Below are 16,300 nucleotides of genomic sequence, written 5' to 3'. Positions count from 1 at the left end.
AGGGAAGGAGGGAGCGGACGTGGGGCTGGGCGGCCCCATCGCGAGCAAGGCCCGGCAGGTGCTGCCCTCCCTCCCCCGCCGCGTCCCCCGCCTGCGCCTTCCACCGGGGCGCGGCCCGGGCCCTGCGGGAGCGGCGCCCCGGAGCTTCCTTAGGCGGTCCGGGTCGAGCAGCCCCGCTCCGGACAGGCAGCGGTGGCACAAGGACCTTCCCGTGCCCGGCCAGGACGGCCTTTGCCGTTTGCCTTCCCAGACCTGCCCGCACGCTCCTCTATTTTCCTTCCACCTACAGCTTCTGGATACCTCACTTCAGATACCTTTATTCCAGATACTGTAAGCAATGCGAGCGCGCTGTCAGTCACTTCGCCGCAAGGTCCGGCCCTTGCTCGGAAGCGAACGCAGGGGCAAAGCTGCCCCGAGCCCGGCCCGGCCCCCGCCGGCTCGGCGCCCCGGGGCGCGCTGCCCGGGGCTGGGGCCGTGCGGCGGCGGCTGCGCGTCCCGCTGGGCTGCAGGGCGAAACCGGGGAACTGAAACCTAATTTAACCTTTCAAGGAGACCAAAGCACCCTAACCAGCATTATTGTGCCGTTTCTGTTTGGGCTAAAATGTTAGCGTAAATACTGCAGGTACTTGCTATTGGTTTAAGGCAAACTTTGCTTAAATTAAATGAAAACGCTACCACCACCCGCAAAAAAAATCCCAACGAAAGCAAACCAAACCAACGAAACAAACCCCTCCACTTTTGAGCTTGCTTCGTTTTCGTAGTTCAGTGCATACCAGCATATGTGGCGTAAAGTATCAGCTGCCACGGGTGTGTAATGATCAGGTTACTCGTGGAGGGGTGGGAAGCGAGGCCCGAGTGCGCTGATTTCAACGAAAGCCTTAAAATTGTGGTCTTTGGTGGCAGCCGGCATCCGCTGTTTAACTTCTGCTGGTATGGTTGTTCCCAGAAATAAACTTTCAAATATAAATAAGCTTTCAGAATTCACGGGAATTAGCACTTTAACGGGTTTGCCGGGGCAGAAAATGAAGCGCCGGTATTGCAGTCAGCGCCGGCGGCGGGCGCGCACGGCAGCAGCCGTCTGTGGGAGGCAGCTGAGCAATGCGACTTGCTTTCGGGCTTTTTATTTTATTTTATTTTACCTAATAGCTGGTCGCATAAAAATGCGCATTGTGAAATATCTCCTCGTGTAATTGAAAATAAATATATTTGAGAACTCTGCTATCCGTTCAGAGACATGCCGCCCATAGAGCAAAATAGGAAACCTGACCGGGTAAGTTATTCGTAAATTTTTGGGTGGTTTGTTTAGGGTGGTTTTTGGTTTGGTTTTTTTGGTGTCGGTTTTTTTTTTGTGGTTTGGTTTGGTTTTGTTTTAGTTTAAGCGCAGAAGCGGTGAGAACACGACATCCCCAACCCCCGAACCCCCGGCTTTAATCGTCCCAGGAACACATTTTAATGCTTCCCACACAGGACGAAGGTGGCGGTGCTTCCCTCATGACATGCTCTTCTCCTACGGGAGCATCTCAAATGCAAAATTATTCAAGGCAGTTCGTGCAGATGTCAGGAACTTCTGCCGGCGTTTCTCTCGGCTTCTCCGGATCCCGAGAGCTTGTCCAGGCTCCCTCCTCAACGAGGGCTCCCCCGAGTGGGTCGGTCACCTGCCGCTTCGGTGACCGATTACCGAGTTGGCAGGGGCCGCTGAAACCTGTGTCCCGGAGCCCGCCTCGCCCCGCGGGTCCCGCAGGTGCTGAGGATGCTCGGCACTTCCCAGAAACGGTTCACAGCCCTCCGTTCACCGTTTTCTTAGAGCTGCGGCAGTTAAGAGAGAAGAGAGCTTGGTTCGGTTTTATTTTTTAAAGAAAAAATTCTGGGAAGCCAAACGGCGTGTTAGGGAGGGTGCCTGCCTTGCGGCTGGCAGCGCCGGCGGCGTGTCTGCCCCGTTACCTCCGGGCCAGCGGTGTAAACCCACGGCCGTCCCGCTCCCTCCCCGGGGCCCTCGCCCTCCCCGCGGCTCGGGAGGGGAAGGGGCCGGGGCTGCCCCTGGCCGGCTCCCTGCCGCTGCCCCTGCCACAGCCGGGCTTCGGGAGGCCGGCAGCACCGCGGAGCCGAAGCCCTGCCCGGGGAGGGGGGGGAGCGGCTGTTGGCGTGTCCTGGGCTTGTGTCGCAGATAACTGGTGTGGCGAGAGCAAAGCGACGCGCCTGAGAAACTGATTTCACACGTGTTAATGTATTTCGCCGCAGTGAAATGTCCCGGAATGTCTTCCTCCGGAGACTGAGGGAAAGGCAGGAGGAACAGGGGGAGGCATTCCGTTTATCACAGGAAACACGGGAAATGCCTGAACGAAGGGACACTGGCTGCCATACCCTACAACCCCACAGAAACCTCTCTGTCCTTTGTGTGAAGAAAGCCTTTGTGCAAAGACCAAAAAGGGCAGAAGAAAGTTAGTAATTAAACTTTCAACTCCACAAACCCTTAGTGAGAGCCCCGCGCCTTGCACATCACTCACTGGGAAAATGCGCACACCCATCCTCATTGCAGTCCTCTTTTCCCTCCCCTTGACATTTTTCTTTTCTCTGATCCCTTTCATCTTCTGGGATTTTGTGTTTCTGGCTTGTGCCTGCATTCCTTTCAGACCTACAATGCTTTTCTATACACTTTCTTTCCAAAGGCTACTTACTTAGTCTTCCAAAACTGTTTTGCATTGACTTGTGTGCGTCGCCTTCAATTTTATGTTTAAGAGGTAATGAGCTCTGCTGGGATTTTTCCATTTGAAACTGTGCTGTCTTGGGAAGGGCATTAAGATACTGCCAGGAAGGCCACTATAAGGCAGGCACACTGGTGCTGGGATGGTGGAGCAAACGTGCGTGCCTGGCTCTGGGCAGCCACCTGTAGCAAGGCTGGTTGGTGCCTTAGTAGAGACAGGTGATTTGAAGGCACCTTAGAGGGGACATGGCAAACCTTGCAGTGCCTGTGGGCACAGCCCGTTTTCTGACACCCTTGGGCTTGGTTTGTTATTTACCGCTATCACCTTAGTTAGGCTCCTCTATGAACAGTGGTTTTTGTTTTGTTGCCAAATTACTGGCTCGTTAGTAAATCAAACTGAAACGTACCCACTTAGGAAGAACACACAGAATAAATAAAAACACTTGAGCCAGAAGGAAGCAAATGAATGGTGAAAGCAGTGCCTAAACAAAGAAAGCGTAACCCCATACTTCTTGATACTCCTTGAGCTGAGTGGCTACAGCCTTGCCACAGTGTCTGGCAGGGGAAATGCTTGTTCAGGTGTATGTATGCATGTATACATACACACAGTATTAAGCAGCACCAGAGTGCAGGCTGGAGTACGGGAGCTCTGCCACCGTTCCTGTCGCACTATTGAAATGCTCTTTGGCAGCCCTTTGGCCCCTGTCACCTGGCAGGCTCCCAGCCAGGGCTTGGTGCGGCGGTTGCTCCAGCCTGGGAACTACTTTGCCTCCTTCTTTTGGAGGCAGAGTGCTCACAGGTAGGGACGTGCAGCAGACCACGGCAGCTGGCCAAGGCCCACTGGGGCACCTCAGCAGGGGCTGCAGAGGCAGCAGGCACCTTGCCTGGCATTACATGGCCTGGAGTCCTCTCCAGGAAGGCTTCTCCACAGCCAGAAGCAGCACAGAACCATCTTCCAGCACACTAGGCTAGTAGCTCAAGCACCGAGGAAGACGAGGAGCTGCATACAGGTCTCTCCTTTTAAGAGTTCAAGCATGAGTGCTAGAATACGGTTCCTGGTGAGCAGCAGAACCTCACCTGCCTGCAGTTTATATGTTTTAGATTAGCAATTTATTTTATATGGTAAGTGCAGAGTTCTGTGAACAGGGACCAGATGTGAGTCTGTCTCCGCTCCTCCTCTCAGGGCTTTCCCCACAAACGGGCAAAGCACCAGCCACCTCTCACACATGACCAGTACTAAGTTTGCCTCTGCCCTGTCCTGTTGTGTGCTCTCCACAGTAACCTGAAGGCTGGTTCTCACAATGATCTCTGAAGAGACCTATCTTTTTTAAGAGAAAATTTAAAGCATGTTTGATACTGTGGATTCTATTACTGTATAAACTCAGATAATTATCTTTACATATGTCACTGACATGAGGATAAAAATGAAGTCTGGGGACAAAATAATAAAGATAATAGCAAATAGATTAAAATTACTTCACATATGAATTGAAAAACACATGTAGTGATTATTTCAGAAGTGATTAATGACTCGGGATTCATTCTTGGATGCTTAGCTTGGGATATCATGAAGACCTTGGTTAGCCCAGAGGTGTATTTTTATTAGCATTTTAAAAACGTTTTTCTGTGTGCAAACGTTATAAATAATAATAAACACCTGTAAATGATTAATAGTGACAAGGATGGGGCCCCACTTCCATCTGCTGCCCATTCGGTCTTCTGTTCCACTTTGGGCAGCAATGAGGTTGTGCGCAGCAGCAAACTGCCAGTCAGAACATCTTTTTTTTTTTTACACTGAGAACTAGGGATGCTGATCTCTGGGATGAAACCCAAGGTGTGCTGACTTCTGACCATTTCAAATCCTGCTTCTGTAGCTAGCACTTGTAGTCTGGGGGCTCACGCATCTATTTGGTCAAGAGGCTAGAGGTGCTGCTTCCTATTTCAGGTGCATGCATTTCTTAGAGAAATATGTAGCTTTGGGTAAGCAAGGTGCATTTTTCTGCTTCATAGAAACATTATGTTAATTCTAAATGGGAAGTGCCCGCTCAGAGCCTGCCTGTAGTCATATGGCTGTTGTTGAATGTGTGGCTTCTGTTATTCCTGGCTCTGCAGTTGGTGAACATGCTGTTCCTTCCACTTCCTTCGGTAATGGTCATCTGCACATTTCAAGGGTAATCCAGGGCACCACACACACACACTGTAGCCGTTCTTAAAAACATGAATTCTTTGTCTTTCCTTCATGTGCATTTACACTTGTCCACAATATTTGCAAGGCTTCCTAAATGGAAAAAAAAAATTCTGATTAATTTTATAAAGTGAATGTACAGTGAATTCAGTTTATCCACTTTAACTCCTTATATATGGAGCAGAATTGGATAAACAATATCCCTGGGTTAGAATTTGAATTGGTACCTTTTCCTTTGATTGCTGTGATACATGAAGAAAAAAGAAATGAGTGAGAAATAATTTCTAAACATGCATGACCTGCCAAGACCCTCTGTAACACACATTTATTGCTAGCCCAGAAAAGTTCATGTTGTCAAAACTAGCCAGTGCCTGGCCATTTTGACAAGCAGAAATGTGTCACTGATGGGTCGCCCAAAATCATAATAATGCAAACCCATTGTAACTCTTTTATATTTCACTGGGATTTTGGATATCATAAACTAACGAAAGCCTAACCTAGTTGTAGTTTATTAATTGAAATAAAACCCCCATGCTTTTGCTATTATTTAAGCATCTGTACAGCTGGTTGAAGAGAACCACTTATCAATTTCTAGAAAGAACTGTTGTTAAAACACCTCTTAATAGAATCTGTTGTGTAGAATAGTTGTAGCAGAATTTTAATAACAGATAACTAAGATTTATTACATCTATTTATGTACCATTTTATCTTTATTTAGTACTGAGATTCTGATAACACTCAGAGGTTTCAGAAAGTATTGGATTCCTGTTATGTTCGGTGCAATAGGGACTTGCAGAAGAATAATAGTTGATCCAGGGAAGCTTGTAGCTTCTAGGGATTAAACCTCTCTTTTTAAATCAAGGCTACTATTGTGTATCACTTACAGTGATTAAATTTGAATTCAGATTTCACTTCAGCATTTATCTTAAGCATTTGTGTTTTTTTAAAAAATATATTTATATATATGTTTATATTTTTCTGATTTAAAAAAAATCTAACCATTTATGTTGTTGAATCACTAGTTTTTTACACTTTAAATTTGATCCATACTTCAAAATTCATCTCCTTTGGCATCTCAACTAGAACTTGAAGCAGTTGATGCTAGACCTGGCCTCTGCCTTTTTTGTAGTTGGATTGCTACCCATGTCTTGCAAAAGATGGAGCTGTGAGCATTTTCCTCCCTGTTAGTCCTTCATTGTTCTTTTTTTCTCCCTTCAGCAGATATTTGAGTACATTTTCTTGACACTGGAAGTACCTACCACAACAGTGATTTCCCATAACTCCAATCTATTCACTGCTAAAAACGTGACTGCTTCAGTAACTGCATCTAGGGTGTGGAAAGGGTGGGCATGAAGTAAATTGCTTACATTTTTCCTTCCCTGAAGGCAATGGTGAGTGCCAGCCTCTATTCCTCCTGCAGAGGAAAGGAGCTGTGGACAGTTTGTGGCATCAAGGAATGATGCCTGAGGATGCCTGGGTTTGACTGGTGTCTAGTTTTGTGTAGGTGTGCTTGGTAAGACTGCTTAACTTTTCTGGCATCAGCCAAAAGCAAGACTTTACCATGTGCACATCCTTTGTAACAAAAAGGATCGTTTAAAACTAGAAGTATTCAGAAACCCATCCTTAGCTGGCTTCATCACTCAGCTCTTCTGGGACAGGTGACTTGAGGGCAGCCATGGATAACAGGGCAAATGCAAAGATACCACCTACACAGGCATGTGTAAAGTGATAGTTTCTCTGAAGTAAGTGTGGATAGCTGTGTATAGCCACAGACCGATTCTGTTGGTGAAATACATGGTGGTGAAACGTTGCTTTTCAGAGGAATGTTTAATACGAAGGGTAGATGTTTTTAAGGTCCTCTAAGGATGTACTGCAGGCTCTTCAAGTTTCATGCTCTGTGACCAGTCTTTCTTGCGGCACATTAACAGCACATCAGTTTCACCTTTTGTGAAGCTGCTCTTTGTCTGGGCTGTTTGAGCGTATGCGTTGGTAGAAGGAAAGCCAAGCCTGGTTTCTTCGCAAAGAACACAAGCTCAAGAGGAGAAAGCAAACAGTACATAGGCCTCTGGCTCTGCCAGTTCCAGTCAATTCAGAGAGATGATTTATTATAAGAAATGTATTCAGCACAGTGTTGGAGTGAATAATTAATTTCTTTAAAACTTGTGTGAGTTAATGGTATTTTTGAGCCACCAGAGATTTCTGGATTAGGTCCATCTGTTTTTATTGATTTTCTTTCCTTCTTTTAACAGTGTATTCTGTCTTGGTAAATGGGTCTTAAAAACTTACTCAGATCATGAAATCAAAAGAGAGGAAATATTTTCCCCCTCCAAAACAGCAGAGACTAAAAGATAGAAAAAAACAACGCTTCTTTTGTTTTAAAAAGTCATGATGAATGATGAATACAGATTTTCACTTTGGTGCAAACTTTTTTTCCCCCTGTCAGCTAGCAATAGTCTGAAAGTGATACAAAATATTTTGAAATAATAAGCAGTGCAGGAATCAATAGCTGTGCATTTTTTTCCAAATTGAATTTTTTAAAACAGGTGTTGCTGTAATCCTTTGTGATAGAAATTTAAGATACTTTATTCACATATAGATGGCGCATTTTTGTAGGACTAGGATCTTTCTGAACTGCTAAGTTCAGGACTGCCTGAAAAATATGAAGAGTACCACAGGTTATGATAGAATTGTTGGAACAGTTTAGGATGACAGTGTTTACCTTGATGTCTCCGAGACTCACACCCTGTAAAGGATTTAAAGGCCTTAAACTCGTACGCTTTGTTCTCAGATTTTTGTTTTAATTCCTTCTGGTTTTACTGATATTTATTTCCCTTCTTTTGACGCTGTTGTCTATGTTGGCTCTTAAAATCTTGCTCAGATCATGATATCAAAAGAGAGGAAGTATTCTCTTGTATCTTCCAGCTTGGCAGGGGGATCAGTTAATTCTTAAAATGTGAGTGTGGCATGGGATTTGAAGTTCTTATTTTGTTACCTCAAGTATTATTAGCATTAACTATCTCTGAGTTGCACGTTTATTTGTATATATCATGACTTATGCTGCTAACTTCTTTTTGTAGTAACAGCTATGACACAAATTGATTATTATTAGAAGAGTAAAGAATAGATTTTTGATTTATATCTGAACCAAATTTTAAAGCATTTTATTTCAATTTGATCCCAAATTAATTCTTTTACTTTATTATTTTTTCTCCACATCAAAGTTTTAACTAAAAAAAAAATGGAATTTTGATTTGAAAATGTAGTCAGGTTTATTTTTAAAGCATCAGTAACCCCCCCTGCATTTCTGAAATGAAATGTTGACATATCCTAATATAACTATTAAAGACAGAAAATCATCTTTTCACCAGATTTAATTGTACTTTGTAGAACATCTCCTTGCAGTTCAGTTTTCTGAATAATTCATTATTCATAAAAAATAAAGTACCTCAGTGGTTTTTGCAGTTTTATGCATTTGCTTACATCTATGAAATAAGTTCAGTAAAAATTTTATATATATATATATATATATATCACCTGATATGATAGATGATTCTAATATGCAAAGTAAAACAGGCACACTGTATTTTCAAACTTGGTGTGTGTGAAGCTGTCAGTATCTGTCAAGATGGAAAAATAAAACCATTAAGGAACATTTTGTTTTTCAAAACTGTGGAGAAGTAATTAATGGGAACATGAAAATTATCAAAAGCTTTATTTATATCTTAAAGGTCTCATAGCCATGAAGGTAAAGGGAGAAAAAATATGTGATAGTCAAGAAAACATGGATGAAATATGAAAGACATAGAGATAAATCAATAAATGGAGAGGGCCATTCTCTGATGAAGACTTAAGGTTCTCTGGTGGGTGCCCCTTCACTTTTCCTTTCCAAGCAAGCTGAGGCCCCATGCAAGGGGGGGACACTTGCTGGGGTAGCTGTGCATCCCACAGAGGGTCCCAGGCACCTGACAGCCCTACCCCAACAGGCAGGTCAGGCTCCTGGGAGGGCTGGGACTTTCAGCAGTGTGCTTGATCTGTTAGGGAGGCTGTATCGTGACACCAATGTTGGAGAAACCACTTTGCTTCTCCACTGGAAAGTGAGCTTAGAAAGAAAAAGTTTTAGTTGCCCATGTTTGATGAGGTGAATAGAGAACAGCATCTTCTAGGCAGGTATTAGGATAACAGGTCCCTGATACCCTGGTTACTTAAAGAGGCCAGAGCTGAAGGCGAGGGGATCTTTGCGCAAGGTTGGATCCTTACTTAGCAGGCAAATCAACCAGCAGTACAAATAGGTTATTCTATAGTTAAAAGTTGTGGGACTCAAGTGTCCACAAAGCCAAGTACTTCTTGTTTTTCAGCTGCCAGTGGCGGGCGTGTCGGGCTCACATTTTTTTCTACGGATTTGGCTGTCCAAGTTATCTGCTTTTATTAGCAGCGGTTGATCTCTCTGTAATGAGGTGACCACATTACAGCTTTGTCAAATTTCTTCCCAAGAACGGTACTTCATGTTCAGATTTTCTGTTTATGTCACACAATATCACACAAAGAGCTGCTACAAGCCTCAGAAGTTGATTTATTGCAAGTGCGTCTTGCTGAGAAAGATTATTTTTATTTTTTGTGAATGTGCACATTTTTAACTTTTACAGGGGAAGATTATATTCCTCACATTTTTGTTGTCGTTGTTTGTACTGCAGCCATTTAATTAACATTAATTTGTTAAATTAAAATTAAGAATCTCTTCTAGGAAATGATGCTAAAGGAATTCTTAAATGTACTTTTTTAATGTTTCTGATCCAAACACCGACAATTTCTTAAAAGAACATTAGTAGGAGGTCCATTCTTCAGTTTTATAAACATTTTTTCACCTCACTAAGGCCCACAAGACCTGGGATAAGGCCAATGTAGACCAAAACAAGTTGGCTGATACATGTGCGGAAATTAAGGCCAATATAAATGCATCTATGAAATGTATGTGTATGAAAAAGCAAAACAGTTTGAAGAAGACCACCAAGAAACAGATCACACATGAATATTTCTTTCATGTGCCTGAAAAAGAATCATTGCGGAGTTGTTTAGACAGTTTTATTTGTGGATTGTAATTTACTATATTGCAGGAGATAAACTGGTATTTTACAGGCATGTCCAGTCTGAGAGGTAAAAAATAACTTATTATGGCACATGGAGAAGAACATATTAATTTTTTAAAGAAGACGTTTTTGTAAGTGAAGCATTTGTTAGAACACAAGAAATATATATCTTAATTTATGATGTTACTTTGTAGTACATTTCTGAAGAAATATTTAATCATTTAGCAAATGCTATAAACATTTGCTAAGCTAAACTGATTAAGTAAGCTACCACTATGAATGCTTTACTTCATCAGAAGATTTTAATAATGCATTAGGTGCTTGAAATATAGCCCAAACATAAGAAAAACCCCACACTTCCACCTGGTAGGTAGAAAATGAAAGTGTTAGTAAAAGACCTGGGGGCTGTAACCCATAGTCATGTTCACGTGAGCTGTTCTGAAGTCCGTGACAGTAAGCACTGTTCTGCCTTAGCAAGGGCTGCAGATTTGCACTGTTCATTAGGGTTAATTCTGTACTCCAGCTTTCAAAGGGGAATGTCACGCTAATGCCAGCATTTATTGGTATCCAGCAAAATTTGGAGACAATGAGTTCTTGCTCTTTCAAAATCAAACACTCTGTGAAGCAATTCTTTCCCCAGAAAGGGATTTGATCTCATTGTCGCATCTGACATATGCAAAGCCACATCTAACCGGTTTTTTCCTTGCTTCCAGGATTAAAAAGCCCAAATGCAAAAAACCCAAACAAACAACCTCCCTCACAACCATGGCTACAAAAAAATATATTGTGCTGCTGCTGTCCCTCCCTTGCCGGGTTTCCTTGTTTTGTCCTTTGTTGTTGGAGGTGATGCTTTCTTTACATTTTGAATAATTATTAGATACATATTTTAAGTATTTTTTTTCATAATGCCCAGCTGCTAGGTTATTTGAAATTCTCTATTCAAGTTTAATGACAGTTAAGTTTTTCATTTATAACTTCACAATTCAACTGTCAGTAAAAATTCAGAATCTAAACTGGACAATTTCGTAGGACATATGTAATACTGAGTTAGCCGAGTTAATTTTCTCATTAGGAAACCAGTAATAATTTTGTACGGTTTTGAAGAAAATAGAATATATGTAGTGTATTTCATAGTATATATTTTGCCACGTACTTCAAAGATGGCCCCTTAATGAAAGCCAAGCCATGGTAGATGTGATGCACATGCATGCCATTGACAGGTAGAAATTCTAATGATTAAAATGGGAGTGCTGGCTACTGTTCTCTGGGTAATGATTTAAAGAATCAGTCACCAATATCCATTTCCACCTGATTTTGGACTGCAAACTTATTTGATAATTCAGAAGTTAATCAGCTTTGTCTTTCTCTGCAGGTAATACAGAAGGCAAAGGAGTAATTTCACTCAGATGTGCTTCACTGAAAACAGAGGGAACCAAGGGAGCCTACCTTTCTCTTAACTTGGGAACCCCTCGCTAGTGTGGTTGGTAGGAGATGGCAGTCCTTTCTTCCATAAGTAAGTGCCTTTAGTTGCCTTGTGCCTGTGACCCCATTTGCTGTTTTCTGCCATGCCAGGTGACCCGGGAATTCTGGCCGGTCATGAATATCCTGTCTCCACAACTGGTAGAAAGCAAAGCATGGATTTCCATTGCGTGTAAAGCTGAATTCCACATACCACTGTGGATGTGAGTTACGGAACAGGCAGTTGAATGTGTGAGATGATGTGAAAGCTGAAATCAGAGTGGTGGCATAGCATCAGCCAGATGACAGTTTTCATATGCGAGCGGTAGGTTGGATGGTAGCAGGTAGAGGAACAGGAGGATTAGAGATGAATCTGCAGGTGTTATACAATGTAATGGCAGATTGGAGGAAGTAGTCTGTAAGTGTGAGCCTCCATACATGCATTGGCTTTTTTGTAGGGGTGTTTAAAAAACTGATATATGTATTTATACAAATATATTTATCTACATATAATTTATAGACATGTATTTATAAAGTCTGGAACCTACAATGGAAAATATGATGGGTTAGCAGAAAAGTTTCTGCATGTTAAGTATAACAGAGCAAATAGCATGCAGTGAAAATGTTAGAATTGACAATTTTAGGGGCAAATTCAAAAGTATTAGCATTGCAGATGAGGCCTATTGCTACAGGCTGGAACAGAAGTTGGCTGCAGATGTAAATTTTTATGTCTGATATTGCTGCGGCAACAAGATGTCACCTGGAGTTTGGAAAGAGAAGCAGTGAACTGTTGGCAATGATGGTGAGACCAAGTGAGGAGAGCACAGAAAAAGGAAGAGGCAGAGAATGAGGTGTTGAAAGAAGGTGACAAGTGGGATACAGGAGAGAAAAGGCAGGGAAAAGAGAACTGGCTGGATAGGCTGTATTTGTTGTTTATTTTGCCCATGTATCATTTGAAGCATTGATCTTATTCTACTCTTTTCAAATGGTTGAGGCTTTTGTCCAACCAGGAGCTACAAGAAGGAGTAGGCAGACATGGTGAATATTTATTTACTTAACTGGAGTATAATATTGTTAACAAGGCAAAAGCCTGTTAGCTACATGGCAAAGTATCAGTATGAAGTAAAACTCCAAAACCTCTCTGGCTGCAATATCAATCCCAGATGAGTCTCAGAGAGTGAGAGTTGTGAAAGCATTAAAAATAATCCCCCAAAAAAGATTAAAATAGCTAATATTCACGTCCTGTTTAAGTACAGAGCCACCAATTGAACAGCTTGTTTTTACAGTTTGTTTTTGCAGCCAGTCCTTCAAACAGGCAGCCAGGGACCAAGTGACTCTTGAAAAATACATGGAAAAGCTGCAAGAAAAGCCAGCCCAAGGATGTGGGCTTTTCCCTTGCTGCTGCTCTCTGAGCTAGGAAACTTCTTTATTCAAAAACTTCCTCACAGCAGCTAGTTCCCAGAAGCCTGGAGAAGAGAGCTGCTTCTGAGAAAGAACTGCAGAATCATAGAAGAGTCAGGGTTGGAAGGGACCTCCGGAGATCATCTAGCCCAGCCCCTGCTAAAGCAAGTTCACAGAGAGCAGGTTGCACAGAGTCACATCCAGGTGGGTTTTGAATCTCCCCAGAGCAGGAGACCCCACAGCCTCTCTGGAACGCCTGTCTCAGGGCTCAGTCACCCTCAAAGTAAAGCAGTTCTTCCTCAGTATTCAGATGGAATATTCCATATGGCAGTTTGTGCCCGTTGCCCCTTGTCCTGTCACTGGGGCACCACCGAAAAGAGCCTGGCCCCGTCCTCTTGGCACTCGCCCTTAAGGCATTTGTGGACATTGACAAGATCCCCTCTCGGTCTTCTCTTCTCCAGGCTACACAGGCCCAGCTCTCTCAGCCTTCCCTCATCAGGGAGATGCTCCCGTCCCCTCAGCATCTTCATAGCCCTCCGCTGGACCCTTCCAGTAGTTCCCTGTCCCTGTTGAACTGGGAGCCCAGGACTGGGCCCAGCACTCCAGACGCACCTCCCCAGGGCAGAGCAGAGGGGCAGGATCACCTCCCTCGACCTGCTGGCCACGCTGCCCCTAATGCCCCCCAGGGTCCCACTGGCCTTCTTGGCCACCAGGCCACACTGCTGGCTCGTGGGCAACTTGCTGCCCACCAGAGCTCCCAGGTCCTTCTCCGCAGAGCTGCCCCCCAGCAGGTCCCCCCCAGCCCGTACTGGTGCACGGGGCTGTCCCTCCCCAGGGGCAGGACCCTGCACTGGCCTCTGCTGAACCCCATCAGGTCCCTCTCCGCCCAGCTCTCCAGCCTGCCCAGGTCTCGCTGAGTGGCAGCGCAGCCTCTGGGGTACCAGCCGCTCCTCCCAGTTCTGCATCATCAGCAAACTGGCTGAGGGCACCCCCTGCCCCTTCCTCCAGGCCCCTGGTGAGTGAGTTAGGCAAGACTGGACCCAGCACTGACCCCTGGGGAAGCCACTAGCTACAGGCCTCCAGCCGGACTCTGCACCATTGACTGCAGCCCTCTGAGCTCGGCCATTCAGCCAGTTCTCAATCCACCTCACTGTCCACCCATTAACCCACAGTTCCCAAGCCTACCTATATGGGATATGGGAAAGATTGGACTCATCTGTCAACAGATGAAGGAGAGAGCTGCTTAGGAAAGAGTTTTATCTTCCTCTCTCCAGTGTTTATTCAGTGTTTATTGCGCAAGTGCATAGACACCTTTTCAGTCTTTGTGGGTGATGCACTGACAAGGCACAAGTACAGCTCCAATCTCCCATTTTTCAGAGCAGTGCGGTCTTCATTCCTGATGGAAAGTGGCTTCTTTTTCTGGTGTGCACATATTTTCTTCACTTTTATCTGAGAGGTACTGCTATTTCCCCTCTGTGGGGTCATTGTCATTCAAAAAGTGGTCTGGAAGGTACTGTCTTACTAGCACTGGAAGTAACTGCTTCTGCTGTGGATACCCGCCACGCAGTTTATTAGCTGCAGGTTTATGCATTTATATGCATAATAATAATTATTATTCCTCTTGTGAATGTCTCTGACACCCTGTGACTTAGCTTTGATGGCCTCCTTTAGAAGAGGCACTGAATTACACCGAGAGCATAAAGAAAGTGAGGAAAACATTTGTTTAATATTGCAAGAGATCTTCTCTGTGTGTATATTTAGCTATAGGGACACAAAAAGAAAGAAAAAGTATTTTAATGATTTTTAAGCATTTTGGAACCTCATTGTTCTCTCCTGGGTGTGACAGAAAGACTGTGTACATCGTACACGGAGTTGTTAAACACAGATGTAGTTTCACAATGCTCTGCCTCTAGGGGCAAAGCCAGATTAAAGGGTCCTCTGTATTCCCACTGTCCCCTGTGCCATCAGCAGCTCGCTTTCCTGCACGAACCCCAGGTGCACAGTGGCTTGTGAGGCCGCCCTGACATGATCTGAAGGGATCCAGGTTAAAAATAACTCTCCGAAAGGGTTATTTTCAGTAATCCTGTTTACCCTGTGCTCCCACAAGCAGTTGTTGTGGTATAGCCGGAGCAGGGAAGCTGCAGCGGAAGAGCAGGACCACGCAGCCGGAGGTGGGAAGGAGCAGCTGATGCCAATGTCTTATGGCCCAGCACCGGCAGTCTCAAATGTAGGATGAACTCTGCTGCCATTAACACCTTTACAGCCACGGGTTTGATCCTGTTCTTGCTGAAAACAACAGGCTTCTTTCTGCTGGTGTTAAGCAGGGCCATGAAGGAGGTGGTCTTCTCACCTCAACTCACTAAAACTGCGAAGTTAATTTGTTGTCAGATTTTTTCTTCTGAGAGTACTTTGCTTTATCTCTCCTAATTAATAGTTCTAGAACTATTTAACATAAACCTCTCTTTTCCATATTTGCATTTGGACTCTTTGTGTCAATTGCATATTTCCATGTAAAATTAGAAATCTGCAGTGAAAAATTAGCAACTGAGAATATTCTGCCATAAACCAACACAAAATTCACTTCTGATTTGAGTGCACTACTAAAGCAAATGTCTTTAAAGATTAATACAAGTTTTTGGATGTGTTTAAGATAGTTGAAATCTCAGCTGAGTGGATTTACTATGTCAACAATTTTTTTTCTGTTTCTGAATAACAAAATTGACTAGATAAAAAGAATTTATGAAATTATTTTTAAAACAGCTTTTAATTTACAATTTTTAAAGTTTAGAGCTTTTGCACATATTCACTCAGTCACTTTTAAATTAACTGAATCTGTTTTTTGAAATGTTTATTCTCTTGAGCTGGGACTCATATCTAGCATGTCACTTAAGTGTCACATGACAGAATATTTTTATAATAGTAAAACTGGAAATGTTTATGTATAGGCCACTTGGCTGGGAATAGAAAGCTGGTGAAGGTGTGTGAGAACAGGAAACACTAATTCACCCTGTTTGAGTGGGCCCTTAGTGAGTAATATCCGCCCACGCACCAACCTGATCAGCTGGACAGATTTAGAAACCACTGTACAAATCAAAGGATTTGGGGCCAAAGAAAAAGAAGCAGAGGGAGATGTATCTAATTTAATTATGAATATTAAAAAATATGTAGTCTTTTAATTTTTACCTGCTCAGTTATTTAGTATGAAAACACTGCTTGTATTAATCTTATAAATTAAGAACTGCCATAACTTCCAGGTCTTCCTTGTCTCATAGTCTTGCAGTTACAATGTCTGGTTACACTCTCTTTTGGACTTCAACTGTGTTAATTTCTGAGCTTCAAATCATAAAATTCTCCTGAATCATTTTGATATCATCAACACCCTTCATCTACTCTTTGCCCTTTATCTGCTGTTGTGGAGGAGCATGGTTGTTCACAGACACATCCAGCACTTGGATCCAAAGAGATGAAATT

The 16,300-nt window shown here is 43.5% G+C and overlaps 1 long non-coding RNA gene across 3 annotated transcripts in view; it reads left to right on the top strand.

Annotated features, from left to right (window-relative positions):
• Positions 1-49: 49 nt before the first annotated feature.
• Positions 50-16,300, top strand: part of LOC121091226 — a 54,365-nt gene continuing 38,114 nt past the window's right edge. For 2 of the 3 annotated variants that reach the window (XR_005828876.1, XR_005828875.1), the window contains exons 1-3: positions 50-330; positions 10,684-10,813; positions 11,343-11,483. This is a non-coding gene — a long non-coding RNA (uncharacterized LOC121091226). Of the gene's footprint in view, positions 331-1,146; positions 1,271-10,683; positions 10,814-11,342; positions 11,484-16,300 lie in introns of all 3 variants that reach the window. The other variant, XR_005828874.1, reaches the window with a different exon arrangement.

Source organism: Falco naumanni, chromosome 7, assembly GCF_017639655.2.
Source record: "Falco naumanni isolate bFalNau1 chromosome 7, bFalNau1.pat, whole genome shotgun sequence".
Classification (NCBI taxonomy): Eukaryota; Metazoa; Chordata; class Aves; order Falconiformes; family Falconidae; genus Falco; species Falco naumanni.
This window is presented reverse-complemented; position numbering and strand designations above follow the sequence as displayed.